The sequence below is a fragment of the Mustela nivalis genome, assembly GCF_964662115.1.
Source record: "Mustela nivalis genome assembly, chromosome: 11".
In the NCBI taxonomy this organism is placed as follows: Eukaryota; Metazoa; Chordata; class Mammalia; order Carnivora; family Mustelidae; genus Mustela; species Mustela nivalis.
The window spans coordinates 110,716,562-110,732,608 of NC_139030.1; the positions used below are offsets into that span (position 1 = coordinate 110,716,562).

Here is a 16,047-nt window from a genome sequence, read left to right on the forward strand (position 1 = left end):
TAGATTCTTTTTATTTTTATGTTAATGATGTCGCTTTCATGAAGACTGAGGTGCATTTCCCTGGGCAGGGCTGAACGGTGGGGTGGTTGCAAGATTTCCGGATCAAGAGCGCCCTCTTCTGTCAGTGTAGCAAAGTACGTTTCTTTTTTCTTTCTCTTTTTTTTTTTAATTGATTATTATTTTATGGAAAAGGATTGATAGGAAAAGAGATTATGCTTCCTTCCATTTTAAAAAAGATCTAATTTATTTATTTGACAGAGATCACAAGTAGACAGAGAGGCAGGCAGAGAGAGGGGGAAGCAGGCTCCCCACAGAGCAGAGAGCCCGATGCGGGACTCAATCCCAGGACCACGAGATCATGATCTGAGCCGAAGGCAGATGCTTAAGCCACTGAGCCACCCAGGTGCCTGCCTCCTTCCATCTTAGAGGAGGGGGGTCTGATAGTTTCCTAAATTTGCCCCTCAAATTTTTTCCCCTTACCCTGCATAATTCCTGAAAGCCACCTCTACCTTCTTCTGACCCTTCTGCCTAAAAGTCTGTCTTTCCAGGACTGGCCCCTTGCACTTCACACGCACTGCTAGATACCATCCCTGTAGTAAGCGCTCTGGTCTATCAGCATGTTTTTTCAGTATTTTCAAAACTAAGTGGACTTTCTCTTTCGGTTGGTGGCTTTACATCAATCTTAAATCCACCACTAGCTCCCCTTTTCTAAACTCTGCACAGTTTTTCTCAAACTGACTTTGTTTTCCCGAGAGGGGTTTGCGTCAGGAGCGTGGGGACAACTCGCCGGGCTCAGTGTTTATTTTCTACTGACACTTAGTTTGAAGTTCGGACATTCTGTTTTCTAGTTAATGTGAAGACATGGGCATATGTAGTGTTATTTGATTTTCTTGCTCTTTGTGCTTTTTGTGGAGGGAAGAGGTGAGAGATTGATATTCTACTACATTCCGCTCCTGTTACGTTGGCTATCTAGAATTCCTCCATAATGTTTGCTCTAGATGTAATTTACCAACAAGATACATAGGAGTCCATTGACTCAAATTATCTCATCTTTCTCTTTAAGCTTCTGTTTCAGTTAAGAATTCGATTGGGCTGCTGGTTGAAGAGACTCCAAAGTCAATGGTTTAAACAAATAAGGGGTTTTTCTTGTATAAAAAGAGGTAGGTGGCAGTGAGCATTGGTTCAGCAGCACAGTGATGTCAGTGTTTGTATCTCTGTGACATGGTAACCTTTCTCTTACGGTTGCCACAGTTACAAGAGGACTGCTCCACTTCTAGCATCAGCTCTAGAATCCAGCCAGGAAGAAGGACACAGTACACAGAGCCAAAGGTATCTGTTAGTTGTCAGGTCCGTTTTAAAGACCTTTACTGAAGGCCCCATCGAAAAACTTTTCTTATGCCTAATTGTCCAAAGCTGGGTTGATGATAACCTCTAGATGCAAGCAAAAATGGGAAATGTCATCTTCGCTCCTCTGGGGGCTTTTTGTTTGTTTTTCCTAAGTACCTTATCACCCACAGCAAACCTGGGGAGCTCATAATAAGGAAAAGGACATAGAGTAGGCAACTAACCGTTCTCTTCTGCAGATCCCAAATTCCAGAGCCAGAGAGCTGCTGGTCTTGCACCACTGACTCAGAAACAATCCCTAGACCCATGATTACTGACCATCTTTGGAAGGTTCTAGGAGAAACCTGTAACAGGAGAAGTAAGAAAATGACCTAAGGACTGACCAGCTATGAAAAAGGGCCAGAATAAAGCAAAACTATACATTGTCCCAGACAGATTGACTCTTATCTCAGGAGAGGGCCAAATAGCTAACAAGCAGTTCTTATTTAAGGAAAAAACAAACACCGCACACATTAAGGAATACCTTAGTTTGTAAACAAGGACATAGTTTTTGTCATATCTTTTGTCTTTTCACCATTCTTTCTCTAAATGGACATAATTCCATATAATGAGAAAACTTCTTTAGGAGATAAAGTCTAGTAGAAGATCATCTGTTCTCAGCATAGAAAGCTCTAAAATTCATTTCCAAAATGAAACTCAACCATCTCTCTCTCTCTCTCTCTCTCTCTCTCTCACACACACACACACACACACACACATACACTCCTAGACTTTCATGTATGATACCCTCATAGAAGCATGTCTCCAGGTAACCATGAACTGAGTTACATATCCATTTGAATAACCTCGTTTGCTGAAATCATACATTATTCTCTGGTCTTAAATGTAAGCTACTTTTGTAGGTACCCCAGGTATTTAAGATTGATTTCCGAGACTAGGGAACTAGCTAGTGAAAAAAATCTCCAAACCCAAAGACAAGCATCCAAGTTTATAAACACACCCATTTATTTACTCTGGCAGATAGAATCTTGGCATATAATAATTATATTTTGAGCCACAGAAAACGTTCAGGAGATAGGAACTTCTGATTCTATCACTAGCTAACTGTGCTGTTTAGAGCAATTCACTTAGCCTCTCTGAACATCATTTCTTATTTTTAGAACAGTGAAATTGGCATTAGTGTTTATTCCCTCTAAGTTCCCAAATCCTATGGTTTTGGAGATTCTGATATTCAGTTAACATTTGTTCAATGTCTGCTCTGTGTTAGGCACTGTTCTACGCACTATGGACACATTACAGTCTAGTTATTACAATGGGGGAGGATTTTCAAGTCAATTCAAAAGAGAGGGTAGTGGTTCTGGGGTGGCTCAGTGGGTTAAAGCCTCTGCCTTTGGCTTGGGTCATGATCTCAGGGTCTTGGGATCGAGCCCCACATTGGGCTCTCTGCTCGGCAGGGAGCCTGCTTCCCTCTCTCTCTGTCTGCCTCTCTGCCTACTTGTGATCTCTCTGTCAAATAAATAAATAAAATCTTTTTTATAAAAAAAAGAGGGTAAATAAAATACCTAGAAATAAATTTAAACAAAAGGTGAAAGACCTATCCACTGAAAACTACATAACATTGCTTAAAGAAATTACAGACTTAGGTAGATGGAAAGACATCCCATGTTCATGGGTAGCAAGACTTAATATTGTTAAGATGGCAGTAGTACCCAAAGTGATCTACAGATTCAATATAGTCTATATCAAAACTCCAACCACCCTTTTTGCAGAAATGGAAAAGCCAATATTCAAATTTATATAGAATTGCAAGGGGCCTTGAATAGCCAAAATAGTCTTAAAAAGCATTAGTAAGAGGACTCACATTTTTCAAAAATTACAATAAAACTGCAATAATCAAAGTGGTATGGTACTGGCATAAAAACTGACATATGAACCAATAGAGTAGAATTGGGAGTTCAGAAATAAACCAATGCATCTATGGTCAATTGATTTTTGACAAGGCCACCAAATCCACTTAATGGTAAAACACCAGTTTCTTCAACAAAAAGTGCTTCCACATATAAAAAGGATGAAGTTGGACCTCTACCTTACATAATATAGAAAAATTAACTTAAAATGGGTCAGAGAACTAAATATAAGTGCTGAAACAATAAAACTCTTAGAAGGAAATAGAGGCAAATCTTCATGATCTTGAATTTGGCAGTGGATTCTTAAGTAAGACCAGAAGTGAGCAAGGAAAGAAAAAAAGAGATAAACTGGATCTCATCAAAATTAAAAACTTTTATATATCAAAGTACATTATCAATAAAGTGAAAAACCAACCTACAGAATGGGAGAATATATTTGCAAATCACATATCTGATGAGGAATTAATATCCAAAGTATATAAAGAATTCCTACAACTCAACAATGAAAAACAACCCAATTAAAAACTGGGCAAAGAGGGGTCCCTGCTGTCTCAGTCACTAAGCATCTGTCTTTGGCTCAGGTTATGATCCCAGAGTCCTGGGATCAATCTCTGCATCCAGCTCCCTGCTCAGCGAGGCTGCTTTGTCCTCTCCCTCTGCCCTGCTCCCTCTGCTGTGCTCTCTCTCTCTGTGAAATATATAAGTAAAATATTTTAAAAAAATGGGCAAAGAACTTCAATAGAAAATTCTCCAAAGAAGAAATACAGATGGCCAATAAACACATGAAAAATGCTTGACATCATTGATCATTAGGGAAATGAAAAATGAAAGCCGCAATATCACTCTTTACACCCATTAATATGGCCATTGTCAAAAGGAAAATAACAAATATTGGCAAGGATGTGGAGAAAATGGAAACCTCATCCGTTGCTGGTAGTAATGTAAAATGGTGCGGCCATTATGGAAACAGTTTGGTGGTTCCTCAAAAAGCAAAACATGAAACTACTACATGACTCAGTGATTCTATTTGTAGGTATATACCATAAAGAATTAAAAACAGGAACTTGAATAAATATTTGTATGCCAATGTTCATTGCAGCATTACCACAATAGCTAAAAAATAGAAAAAATTTAAGTGTTCATCAACAAATGAGTGGAGAAATAAAACGTGACATAGATCTATAATGGAATACTATTCAGCCATAAAAAGGGAACGAAGTTCTGATACATGTTCCAACATGGATGAACTTGAAAACATTATGCTAGGTAACATGAGCCAGGCCAAAAAGGACAACTATATAATTGTTCACTTAAATGTAATACAAGAATATGAAATATCTTCTATGAAATATCTAGAATAGGCAAACTCATAGGGACAGAAGGTAGATTAGAGGTTATCAGGGGTTGGGAGAAGGGAATTACTGATTAATAGTCACAGTTTCTGTTTGGGTGTTGGGACTAGGAAGTGGTGATTCTTTATCTAATGCTGTGAATGTAATTAATGCCACTGAATTATACACTTAAAATTGATTAAAATGGTAAGTTTTATATTACATATATTTTAACCACAGTAAAAATTTTCCCCCCAGAAATGAGAAGGTAACATACCTAGGTAGGAAGATTTGGAGATAGCTTCCTTAATAGGAAGCCACTGGCTCTGCCTTGAGACATGTATGCAGATGTACACAGATGCAGACTTACACGTGCATAAACACAATCCAGGTACCTAAACACAGATATCCAGATAAACACAAGAGTTACATGCCTCTTGGTATGTACATACCTACATACTTACCTGTATATAAAGGTGGATGGTTATGAGTCACCATCAGAATTCAACCATACGCACTGTATTGGTGCATATACCTACACATTACATTATGTAGTGATATAGCTAGCTACACAGGTTAACCAAAGAACCTGTTCACCTACTGAAAAGCGTGTTCTACATGCTACACACACAAAAACACCCAGAAATCCTAATGCGTGATGTAGCCGAGAATGGGGTCAAGGGCATGTAAATGGGTTCACTGATTGATAGGAGGGGGAATCAGGGTCGTGAGCAAAGAGACAAGCATTGGAAGCCAAGAGTTGTGCAGAAGGGAGGGGTTAGAGGACGGTGAAGTGACTAAGCGGGAAGATAAGTGGCTGTCATAAGAGGGCATCAGACAGCCTCTTTGTCAAAGAGATTCAAATTAGAAAAGGCTTGAGTTGCCAAGTTTTACTCTTTCTCTCCCCTGCTACTATACAATCTCTGGTTGTCAGAGAACAAGCAATGCACTCAGTTACCTTTGTAACTGCACCAGCCCTTCTGGCTGCTCCCCACACAATTTTAGGGGAATTCTCGGGTGAGTTCAATGAGCTTTCTGTGTCTTCCTTCTGCCCAAATAGAACGAGCCTCCTCCCACACAGCAGTGGGAAGGTGCCGGGCGCACTGGCACCAAGGTAGGGACCGAGGTTGAGGAGGGAAGCCCCATACGGACCCGGATCTTTTCACGGATGGTCAAGCTGAGGCCGTGAGAGGCTGGGAATGGGGAGTCCGGAGCTACCGAGCAGCCTTAGAGCTGGTTCTCGAAGGGAATAGCCCGTGTGAGAAGACAGACGAGATCTTCAAGAGGAAGAGTTCTTGAGGCCTGAGTGCAAGGCTTCCCCCAGGACATGGCTTTTGTGTTGGTTCTGGTGTCGTTTGCGGTGGCAAAAGCTGTAGTTGGCAGAGTTGCTTATGGCACACGTAGCGAGAGTGTACCGGGGAGGTCCGGTTGGAGACAGAAGGGCCCTGTCTCCAGCTTCTTTCCCGGCCTTCCCACCCCAGCACCGACGCTCTGTTTTCTCCCTTCAGGGACTAATCCCCTTCTACCGCCAGTGGAAATCCTGAATGCCTATGAGAGTTGACCTCTTAACCTTCTCTGCTAAGAAAGATGATCCTTACTGCTGCCCAGTGCGATCAGAATGAATCACATGCTATTGTCAGTGCTTCCTCTTTTTCATCCTGTTTTGAAAAGCCAAAAAATAGCCTATGCCAGTATAAGATGCTATAATTTAGCAAAGCGACATCTTGGTGTGTTCTGTTTTTGTTTTTGTTTTTTCTGAGTTCCCTAATAGAGTAATTTTTTGAAAAGATTATGCTATTTTTTGGAAAAGAGTATAAAGATTGAATAAATTTGGTCTTTAATGGAAAACCAAGATTGGCTTTGATTTTTGATTATAGGGTTTTTTTTTTTTTAGATTTTATTTATTTATTTGACAGACAAGAGGTCACAAGCAGGCAGAGAGGCAGGCAGAGAGAGAGGAGGAAGCAGGCTCCCTGCTGAGCAGAGAGCCCGATGTGGGGCTCGATCCCAGGACCCTGAGATCATGTCCTGAGCTGAAGGCAGAGGCTTAACCCACTGAGCCACCTAGGTGCCCCTGATTATAGGTATTTTTAAAAGTACACTACTTTCTGTTAATTTTTAAGTATAGGTATTATAATTTTAACATACTAGTAACATTTGAGATGTGTGTGTGTGTGTGTGTGTGTGTGTGTGTGTGTGTGTGAGACAGAGATGTATGATTTGGCAGAGTGAAGTCTACAGCCCATAAAATCACTATTCTTATTACCTAACGCAATTAAAAATGTTTTTGTCATTTGACTGTTACGTCCATATTACAAATTATTTGAACATAAAGGATGTTGATTCTTAGATGAAATTATCATGTTCTGGCTCTTCACTGGCTTTGAATTCAATTGTGGTAGAAAAATTATTCTATCTTTGAAAATAATTTAACTTTTGTAAGCATGCATGCCTGGATAACTCCGAAATGAATAGTGAACTTTAGAAGCTGAAACCTCTTCTGACAGCAGCTCAACTTAATTCTGGAAGAAATTAAGTAAGCGAAATCTCCGAAGTACGTGTCCTCTTTCAGGCATAATACAGACTTGAGACAAATAGACAAATATTCTTGACTTGGACCATCTGAGGAAAGATTCTGACTGTCTTCCCATGCAATTTGCATATAACTCACAGGCCTACACAGAATACCACAAGCCAGCTGCCTCTGCAGGTTTCCTACTCAGAGGAAAGAAAGCAGACTATTGTCAGAATGAGGGACGTGAGGAATGAGGAACCGCGGCTGTGCGTGCACCCGCAGCTTGCCTAAGTCGGGCACTGAGACAAGGGCCTCCCCAGAGCGCGGTTCCCCAACCTCCATCCCACCCACCTGCCCCCGCCCCGCCCCCAATGGACTGCTCCAGGGTCTCAGGCACGGAGGCCTGGAAGGTAGAGTCAGTGTGGGTAACCAGGTGGTGTTTGGGTTTTTTTCTTTGACATGTGTATGGATTAAAACTCTATGTTTCTGTTTTAAATGTTAGGGGTTTTCATTTTTCACTTTAAAATAAAAGCTAGGAGCACCTGCTAAGTGTCTGCCTTTGGCTCAGGTCCTGGGATCAGCCCTGTGGAGGGCTCCCTGCTCCACAGGGAGTCTGCTTCCTCTTCACCCCCTCCCCCTCTCCCTGCTCCTGTGTGTGCTCTCACTCAAATAAATAAAATCTTTTAAAATATTTGTATTCCTACTTCTCTTCCTTTGTCCGCTGGGTGCAGAGGCTTCAGGAACACCGGAGGATGCCAAAGTCTCAGCAAGGGGGAGCCCAGGTCCCTAAATCACCTCACAGAAGCCCGTTTGTCAAATGCCCATGCTGAATTGTTAACACATGCAATTAATAAATTCTGTTGTCTTAAGCCATGGAGATTATAGAAACGCTATAAAATTGAGATAAACAAAAGAAAGAATTACCCAGACTTCGAAAGACCAGAGGGTAACTAATTGTTACAGAAAGGCTAGACTTAGGCTGACAAATCCAGGCATGTTGCTGCTTTTAGTCAATCCACACTGGAATTAGTGGTAAAAAAGGAGGGCTTGGGATTATTTTCTCTTTCACAATATCGTCCTCCCTTTTGGATACCTATTGTGGAAAATAAGCTATTATGTATAAAGGAATTATGTATAGAAAACTGTGCTGTTGTGTAGGGTGTCCTCTGCATACGTCTCACACTCAAATATTCATGACAAAGGAGTGGAAAATTGACATAAGTAAATAACTTAATATCACTTTGATTTGGGATGATGTCAGCCTGTGGTCAGAAATGCGCAGACCGTTTTAGGCAATCAGCCCATCTATCCCCACACTCCTAGCTCCTGTGAAGTCGGGAAGACCATGTGGCCAAGGAAAGGTGAGCAGAAGGCCCAGGGCTGTCTTCTGAGAAGGTTACCGCGAAGCCCACCTGAGATTCTAGCGTCGGTTTCCCCGTGGTAGTGACCAGAGAGCTGGTGCGGCCACAGGATGGCAGGGCCCCCGCCAGCCTCCTCCCTGAGCGACCTGGGCTCCCCATCTGGAATGCACACGTGGCACAAGCAAGAACGAACCCTTCCTTGCGTTAAGCGCTGGGGTTTCCGTGAGTCAGAAAACGGCAGCATACAGCCGTCTTGTCCCGGAGCGAGGCTCACCCAGTCCTCTGCGTCTGGCACGCTCCCCACCAGCGGCTCAGGCCACCACTGATCAGCATCAGACTCGCTGCCCGGGATCTGATTTCCCCGCCGGGAGGGAAAAGGTGAGGTAATGACTAGGACTTCAGAATGGAGAAAGGTAAGAGCTCCCTTCCCGGTGCAGGATGATCTTCCCAACACAAGTAAGAGGCAGATGGGGTTTTTTGGATTTTTCTAGCCCCAAGGGGCTTATGAAATAAATTTAAATTACACTTACGCTATGTGAGAATCACTAATGGCGCATAGACAAAAAGGTAGTAATGACAAAGAGTGAGTCGGATTTCTTGCTGTGCTAGGCCAGTACCTTGTGTCACTTAATTTCCACCAGTTCCTAATGAAAAGTGATACATGGCAAGGAGTGGAGAAGTTAGTTTGCAAAGAGAGACTATAAAATGAAGCAGACCCTTTGCTCCTTTAGTGTCTAGTAGCTTTAAATGAATTCTCTTAAATCAGTGAATGATATTTTCTATCATATTTTAATTCTCTTATAATGAACTTGTATTATTTTTGTAATTAGAAAAATGTATTTCTGTTTTGGAAAGAAAATGAGTGAATGAAGAATTAATAATCATTTCCTCCATTAACCTGTACGTACTGACACCCAACACAAACAATGCCCACCCACTTCTTTAACTGTTTAGTTCAAGGGCTGAGCTCCTGGAGGGCAGATGCGGGTTGTGATTTCAGTGAGGAAGCACGTCGTAGAGGCTCAAATATGTGAGCTGTGTATTGAATGATTCTGCCTACACCTTGCGTGTTTGTCCATCAACTCTGTCATTCTGGAATCAATTGCCTTAGTTTCAAGTGATATTCCAAATAGCTTTGTGGGCTCTGGACTTGCCCATACGTTCACACTTAGCAGAATCCAGGGATGCGATAATGGAATTGCCAGAAACAGAATCCAAATTTCTTGTTAAATGGAGTCTCTGTGCACAAACTCCGCATCACTGACAACATCACTCTCCCAGATAAAACCAGGCAAGCAATTATAACAAATTATAACACCAATTCCCTCTCTTTTCATACTTTTGTATTACCCAATTCCTGCATGTGGGTGAGTATATCAGAAATCATCTTGTTATAGCTGTAGATAGAATTTTTATTACCCTAGTACCCATTTTAGCTTCTTTTTCCTTTGCAAGTTATTTGCTGTCATGCCTCATGCTAGGAACAGCTGAAGGTCATTTTCTAGATAAGCAATTTTCCCAATTTATTTCAATTTTCCCATTTTAAAAAAGTTTTGGCTACCAGGAATATAAGATAAGATTTCGCTTGTGGTAATTACCAAATTTCAAGTAAGTGGTAAATGAAAACTGCCTGTTATTATTTAAACTCTTTGTGGGAAGCCATTGGTCTATTTTAAATAAACCTTCTGCTGACATTGTTTAGCTAAAACTATTTTAAAGCCTCCACGAAGGTCTGTATCTTTAATTTTACTTTACTGTTACAGTCATTTTACTAGCTACACAACTCCCGCCATCTATCTCGGCTGTCTCTTTCTGACACCCACAGATGTATCTGCCCACACACTCACCCACACAAACCCACACTCTGACTCACATTCAGAACGATTGTCAAAAAATCCCCACTCCCTGTCTAACTAAAATGTTCCTTTCAAACACATGCTACTTGTTTGATCTATTTCCATGCATCTGTGAGTCAGCTGAGTCTTGTCTGATCGACCCAGTAGACGAGAACCTACATGTATGCCTTTTTTTTTTTTCATATGGATTTGGCAAACCTGATACATATTCAAACATTTGAGATCACAAAAGCCTGGTGAGCAGTTTTTCACTCAGAACACTTTTGACATTAATTGTGTAGGTTTTTTTCCTTACGCCAGTGAATTTTTCAACTCCCCAGACACCTACTGTGTGTCCTACAATTCAGTTCTAGCACTAACTGCCAGAGTTAGTAGACAGGTTAAGAGCTCATTCCCACAAAACTGACCCCACTTCAGACACCAATCCTAAATCCCAGGCCAACCATAGTTCTGATGGTCAGGCTATTTCCCATGAGCCCCTTCTCAAGTTCCATAATTTGTTAGAATGGCTCACAGAAACAGTTTGCTTGCAATTTACTGGTTTATTACAAAGGATACGACTCAGGAAGAGCCAAAGCCTGCTTGGGCAAAATAGAAGGTGGGGAGGAGGCAAAGAGCTTCCAAGCCTTCTTCGGGCCTGGGCACATCACCCTCTCAACACCGCTGGGTGTTCGCCCATCACGAAGCACTCAGCTTGATCATTTAGTGGTTTCTTTGGAGGCTGCCTTATACAGGCATCATTGAGTAAGTCATTGGCCACTGGTGATTAATTCAGTCTCCAGCTTCTCTCTCCCCTCTCTGGAGGTCAGCCGGATGGGGCCGGAAGTTCTAACTCACTAACAAGGTTGGCTCCTCTGGGAACCAGCCCTCACCCAAAGCTACCTACGGGCACACCAAGAGTCGTGCCATTAGCATATATCACTCTGGTGTGGTTGAAAAGGTCTTAGGAATGACAAAAGGTGCCCCTACAGTCTTTCAGGAAATTCTGAGGGTAGAAGCGCTATGTCAGGAACCAAGCACAAAGGCCAAATATGCATTTATCACACTTGAGAACATTTACTATAAATGAATGCCTACCCAAATGCTGGCAATTATTGCTAATTAAAATATTATCCTGGAACTGGCAGCATGTTTAGGGCTATCATTTCAACGCACCTAAAGAATGAGAACCTAATTTCTTCCATTCCCTCCATGTTGCTACAAAAGTTGGGTATTCATCCTTTCTGATGGAGGCATAATACTCCATAGTGTATATGGACCACATCTTCCTTATCCATTCGTCCATTGAAGGGCATCTTGGTTCTTTCCATAGTCTGGTGACCGTGGCCATTGCTGCTATAAACATTGGGGTACAGATGGCCTTTCTTTTCACGACATCTGTATCTTTGGGGTAAATACCCAGGAGTGCAATGGCAGGGTCATAGGGAAGTTCTATTTTTAATTTCTTGAGGAATCTCCACACTGTTCTCCAAAGAGGCTGCACCAACCTACATTCCCACCAACAGTGTAAGAGGGTTCCCCTTTCTCCACATCCTCTCCAACACACGTTGTTTCCTGTCTTGTTAATTTTGGCCATTCTAACTGGTGTAAGGTGGTATCTCGATATGGTTTTAATTTGAATCTCCCTGAGGGCTAGTGATGATGAACATTTTTTCATGTGTCTGATAGCCATTTGTATGTCTTCATTGGAGAAGTCTCTGTTCATATCTTCTGCCCATTTTTTTTATATGATTGTCTGTTTTGTGTATGTTGAGTTTGAGGAGTTCATTATAGATCCTGGATATCAACCTTTTGTCTGTACTGTCATTTGCAAATAAGTCAAGCAGAGAGAGTCAATTATCATATGGTTTCACTTATTTGTGGAGCATAACAAATAGCATGGAGGACATGGGGAGTTAGGAGAAGGAAGTTGGGGGAAATTGGAGGGGGAGGTAAATCATGAGAGACTATGGACTCTGAAAAACAATCTGAGGGGTTTGAAGTGGCGGGGGTGTGGGAGGTTGGGGTACCAGGTGGTGGGTATTATAGAGGGCACGGATTGCATGGAGCACTGGATGAGGTGAAAAAATAATAAATACTGTTATGCTGAAAATAAATAAATTTAATCTAAAAAAATAAATAAATAGGGGTGCCTGCATGGCTCAGTGGGTTGAGCCACTGCCTTCAGCTCAGGTCATGATCTCAGGGTCCTGGGATTGAGTCCCACATCAGGCTCTCGGCTCAGCAGGGAGTCTGCTTCCCTCTCTCTCTCTCTGCCTCTCTGCCTACTTGTAATCTCTGTCAAATAAATAAATAAAATCTTTAATAAATAAATAAATAAAATCTTAAAAATGAAGAAATAGAAAATAAAAAAATTAAAAAAATTAAAAAAAAATGAGAACAACTTATTTATGGAGCATAACAAATAGCATGGAGGACAAGGGGAGATGGAGAGAAGGGAGTTGGGGTAAATTGGAAGGGGGGAGGTGAACCATGAGAGACTATGGACTCTAAAAAACAATCTGAGGGTTTTGAAGGGGTCGGGGGTGGGAGGTCGGGGTACCAGGTGGTGGGTGTCATAGAGGGCACGGATTGCATGGAGCACTGGGTGTGGTGCAAAAATAATGAATACTGTTATGCCGAAAATAAATAAAAAATAAATTAAAAAAAAAAAGAATGATAACAACTACAATTTACTATCACAAGCATCTACCTGGACGGCTGTTGAGCAATTTCACAGGGAAGGAAAAAGGATGAGATTCATTTTATTACAGAACAGCAGAGCATCTTGTCACTTACATGTAACTCTTTCGTCCAGTGTCATCTAGTATCTGAACCACAGCTGTGATCCAAACAGAAAGGATAAGACTGAAAATTCCAAATGAATGTACTCAAGCTTTTTTGGTGGGGGAGGGGGGTACATTGCTTATAGGAGTGACCTTTGGGCATACACTCTATGCTCATTTAATTTAATTTTACGTGGACTATTAGCAAGTTTGTTTATGTGACTTACCAACCTGTCAACCGATTAGGGAGCATCAAATTAAAACAAATTCAGGAGAGAGGCTGAGAGAGGCTGCGGCAGGCAGGTGGCATTCTGTCAGGATGAAGAGACAGCGGACAATCTCACAGCAAAGCAGACAGCAAAAAATTTGTGAGAAATAAGTTAAAGTGAGGACATTTAGTGTGAGAGTAAGCCTTCCAGTACCCTCCAGGACTATTTGAGGGTATCATGGTTTTGTAGTACAGAGAAGAACTGAGTTTTATGATGATGATTATCATCAAAAGAAAACTCAGTTTGGCTCTGTTTGAGAGGTCAGAAATACATAACCCATTTGTTTGTGTAAAAATAGTTCCAAGCAAATTTTTAAAAATAGTAAAATAATATGTATTAATTTTATTTTAAAAAGTATTCTTTATACAAGAATATGAAGGGAAAAGTAAAAACTTTCATTTAACTGCCCCTACCCCTTCAATCTTCCTCCGCAGCTTAATGGGGGAAACTCCAGAAATCTAGGAAATTCATTTATCTAGAGAACCCATTTTCTCATGATCTTGGCTAAAGGCAGCAGGGCTGTATCTATAACTCAGTCTCCATATACTAATCTGGTTGGGATGTTTTTGCTACAGAAGAAGATAATGCCAGTTCTAAATATGGAAATCAAAGGTGATATTATCTCTTCTTGATACTAGCCTCTGTATTCATATCTCTTTATAGCCACTAGTCTAACCACTTCTCATTTTTTTTTTTTTTTTGGATGCAAGACAAAATTCTAAAAGAGTACCAATGCTTAGTTTAATGAGTTCAATCAGTGATGCCTGGTGGTTCAAGGTGCTTTATTTATTTTTTTTTTAGATTTTATTTTATTTATTTATTTGACAGAGATCACAAGTAGGCAGAGAGGCAGGCAGAGAGGGTGGGGGGGAGCAGGCTCCCTGCTGAGCAGAGAGCCCGATGCAGGGCTCAATCCCAGGACCCTGAGATCATGACCTGAGCCAAAGGTAGAGGCTTAACTCACTGAATTACCCAGGCACCCCACAATGTCCTTTTAAAAATATGCCAACAAGTGCACCCTTAGGAAGCACATATACTAAAATTGAAATGATACCAAAAAGATTAGAATGGCCCCTGGGCAAGGATGACACACAAATCTGTGAGGTGTTCCATATTTTAAAATAAAATGAAATAAATAAAACAAGCCAACAAACCTAAGAAAACCATTGTAGGGGGTCACAGAAAAAGGGTAGGCAGCTTGGTTTAGCAGGAGGGCTGGCCTCTTGGCCTGACTACTTCCTGTCCCCCTGGTTCCTTTTCAGATCTGGACCAGATGGGAAAAACACCAAACGTCCACTACCACCACCGCCTTGTCTCCAGAGGTAGTTTCTAACAGGAGCTGAATTCCCACGGGCCCCAAATAGTCTCAGTTATGGGCTCCAGGGTCTCAAGCGAAGGCTTAATAAGTCTAAACAAGAACCTGGTGTGTGCCAAAAATATCTGTCAGAATGAAAACCGTTGTTTCTTATTTGCTTGAGGAGTAAAGAAAGGTGTTTAAAACAATAGACAACATTAAAGTACAGAATTTGAATATCTGCTTATACAATTTGAGGTCAAATTTGCTCAGAAAGAAACAAATTTCCATTGGTAACCGCTCTTTTCTTATGAACTCTGTATAGCTTGCAATTGAGACTTATCTATAGGAAACTGAAAACTTTCACAAGTAGCACATGAATTTTTGATGCATTCGAAATACAGATTGGGCTGAAGTTATCAAAATAGAATCATATTTCAAAATAAGAAATACTGTGAGTCAGGCCAGTCCTACCAATTATAGTGACCTCGTTTCTGAACGTCTTAAAGCTTGGGTCAGCACGATGATAGCAAAGCAATGTTTCATCAAAAAGGTGTAATTAAGAATGGGTGGTGGTATTTTACCCCTCCTCCCAAGAGTCCCAAAATGCTTTTGAACATGTTTATAAATATTTGCGTTTGTGTCATTTTAGGGGGAGCTTTCCATTCAAACATTTGGCTTTCAATGAGTCATGCCCAGTCTGGTTCACACCCAGAAGCGTCCTGCGTGGCCATCAGTGCATACCGGACTCCGTAACTGTCTTGTTTTCACAACCGGCTGGAGTGAAGACGGGAAAGATGGTAGAGTGAGAAAGATGTACTGAGATAGACATGAAAACAGTCTAGTTTCCTTATGGGATTGTGGCAAATACGCACCAATACCCTACCATTTAAGCTTAGCTTAATGCTGGGATTGTGATGAATTTGGTTTTGACCTTTTAAGAAACATCCAGATGATTATCCCTGATGTTGTTACTTTTTTCAGTCATCATGTATATTTGCTAGCTTAGGACACCCCAGAATTCAAGTTACAATGTGCAATTTTACTTTTATTGTTGTAATTACAGTTATTGGATCCTAAAACCATCAACTAAAAGCAACTGGAATAAATTACCCTTCCCCGTATTGAAATGGAAGAGAATGAGGTTCCTTAGTTAGGCTTTTAATTTAATTGTTCTTCAGCTAGAATTAAAAACTTTTATGTAAATAAGGAAACAACAGTGATGAAGCATATCAATTAGCAATGTATCTCTTTTTTATTTCCATTCCTAAATGGAAAAACATGGGAGTTGAAGTAGCACATTATATATCTTGGGGGTTAGATGTCAATATGGAAAAAAAAAAAACCACTAAAGCTAAAATTGCCATGCATGTTAAGGTGAATTCCAGATTTTTTAAAAATAAGA

General features: G+C 40.9%; 1 long non-coding RNA gene across 2 annotated transcripts; it reads left to right on the forward strand.

Moving 5' to 3' along the window:
• The first annotated feature begins 1,270 nt into the window (after positions 1-1,270).
• LOC309844365 lies at positions 1,271-15,330 on the forward strand. Of its 2 annotated transcripts, none has more exons than XR_014300641.1 (3): positions 1,271-1,329; positions 14,611-14,670; positions 15,295-15,330. It is a non-coding gene; the product is annotated as an uncharacterized lncRNA (long non-coding RNA). The 2 variants fall into 2 exon arrangements; XR_014300642.1 differs by lacking the exon at positions 1,271-1,329 and adding an exon at positions 8,663-8,871.
• Positions 15,331-16,047: the final 717 nt, after the last annotated feature.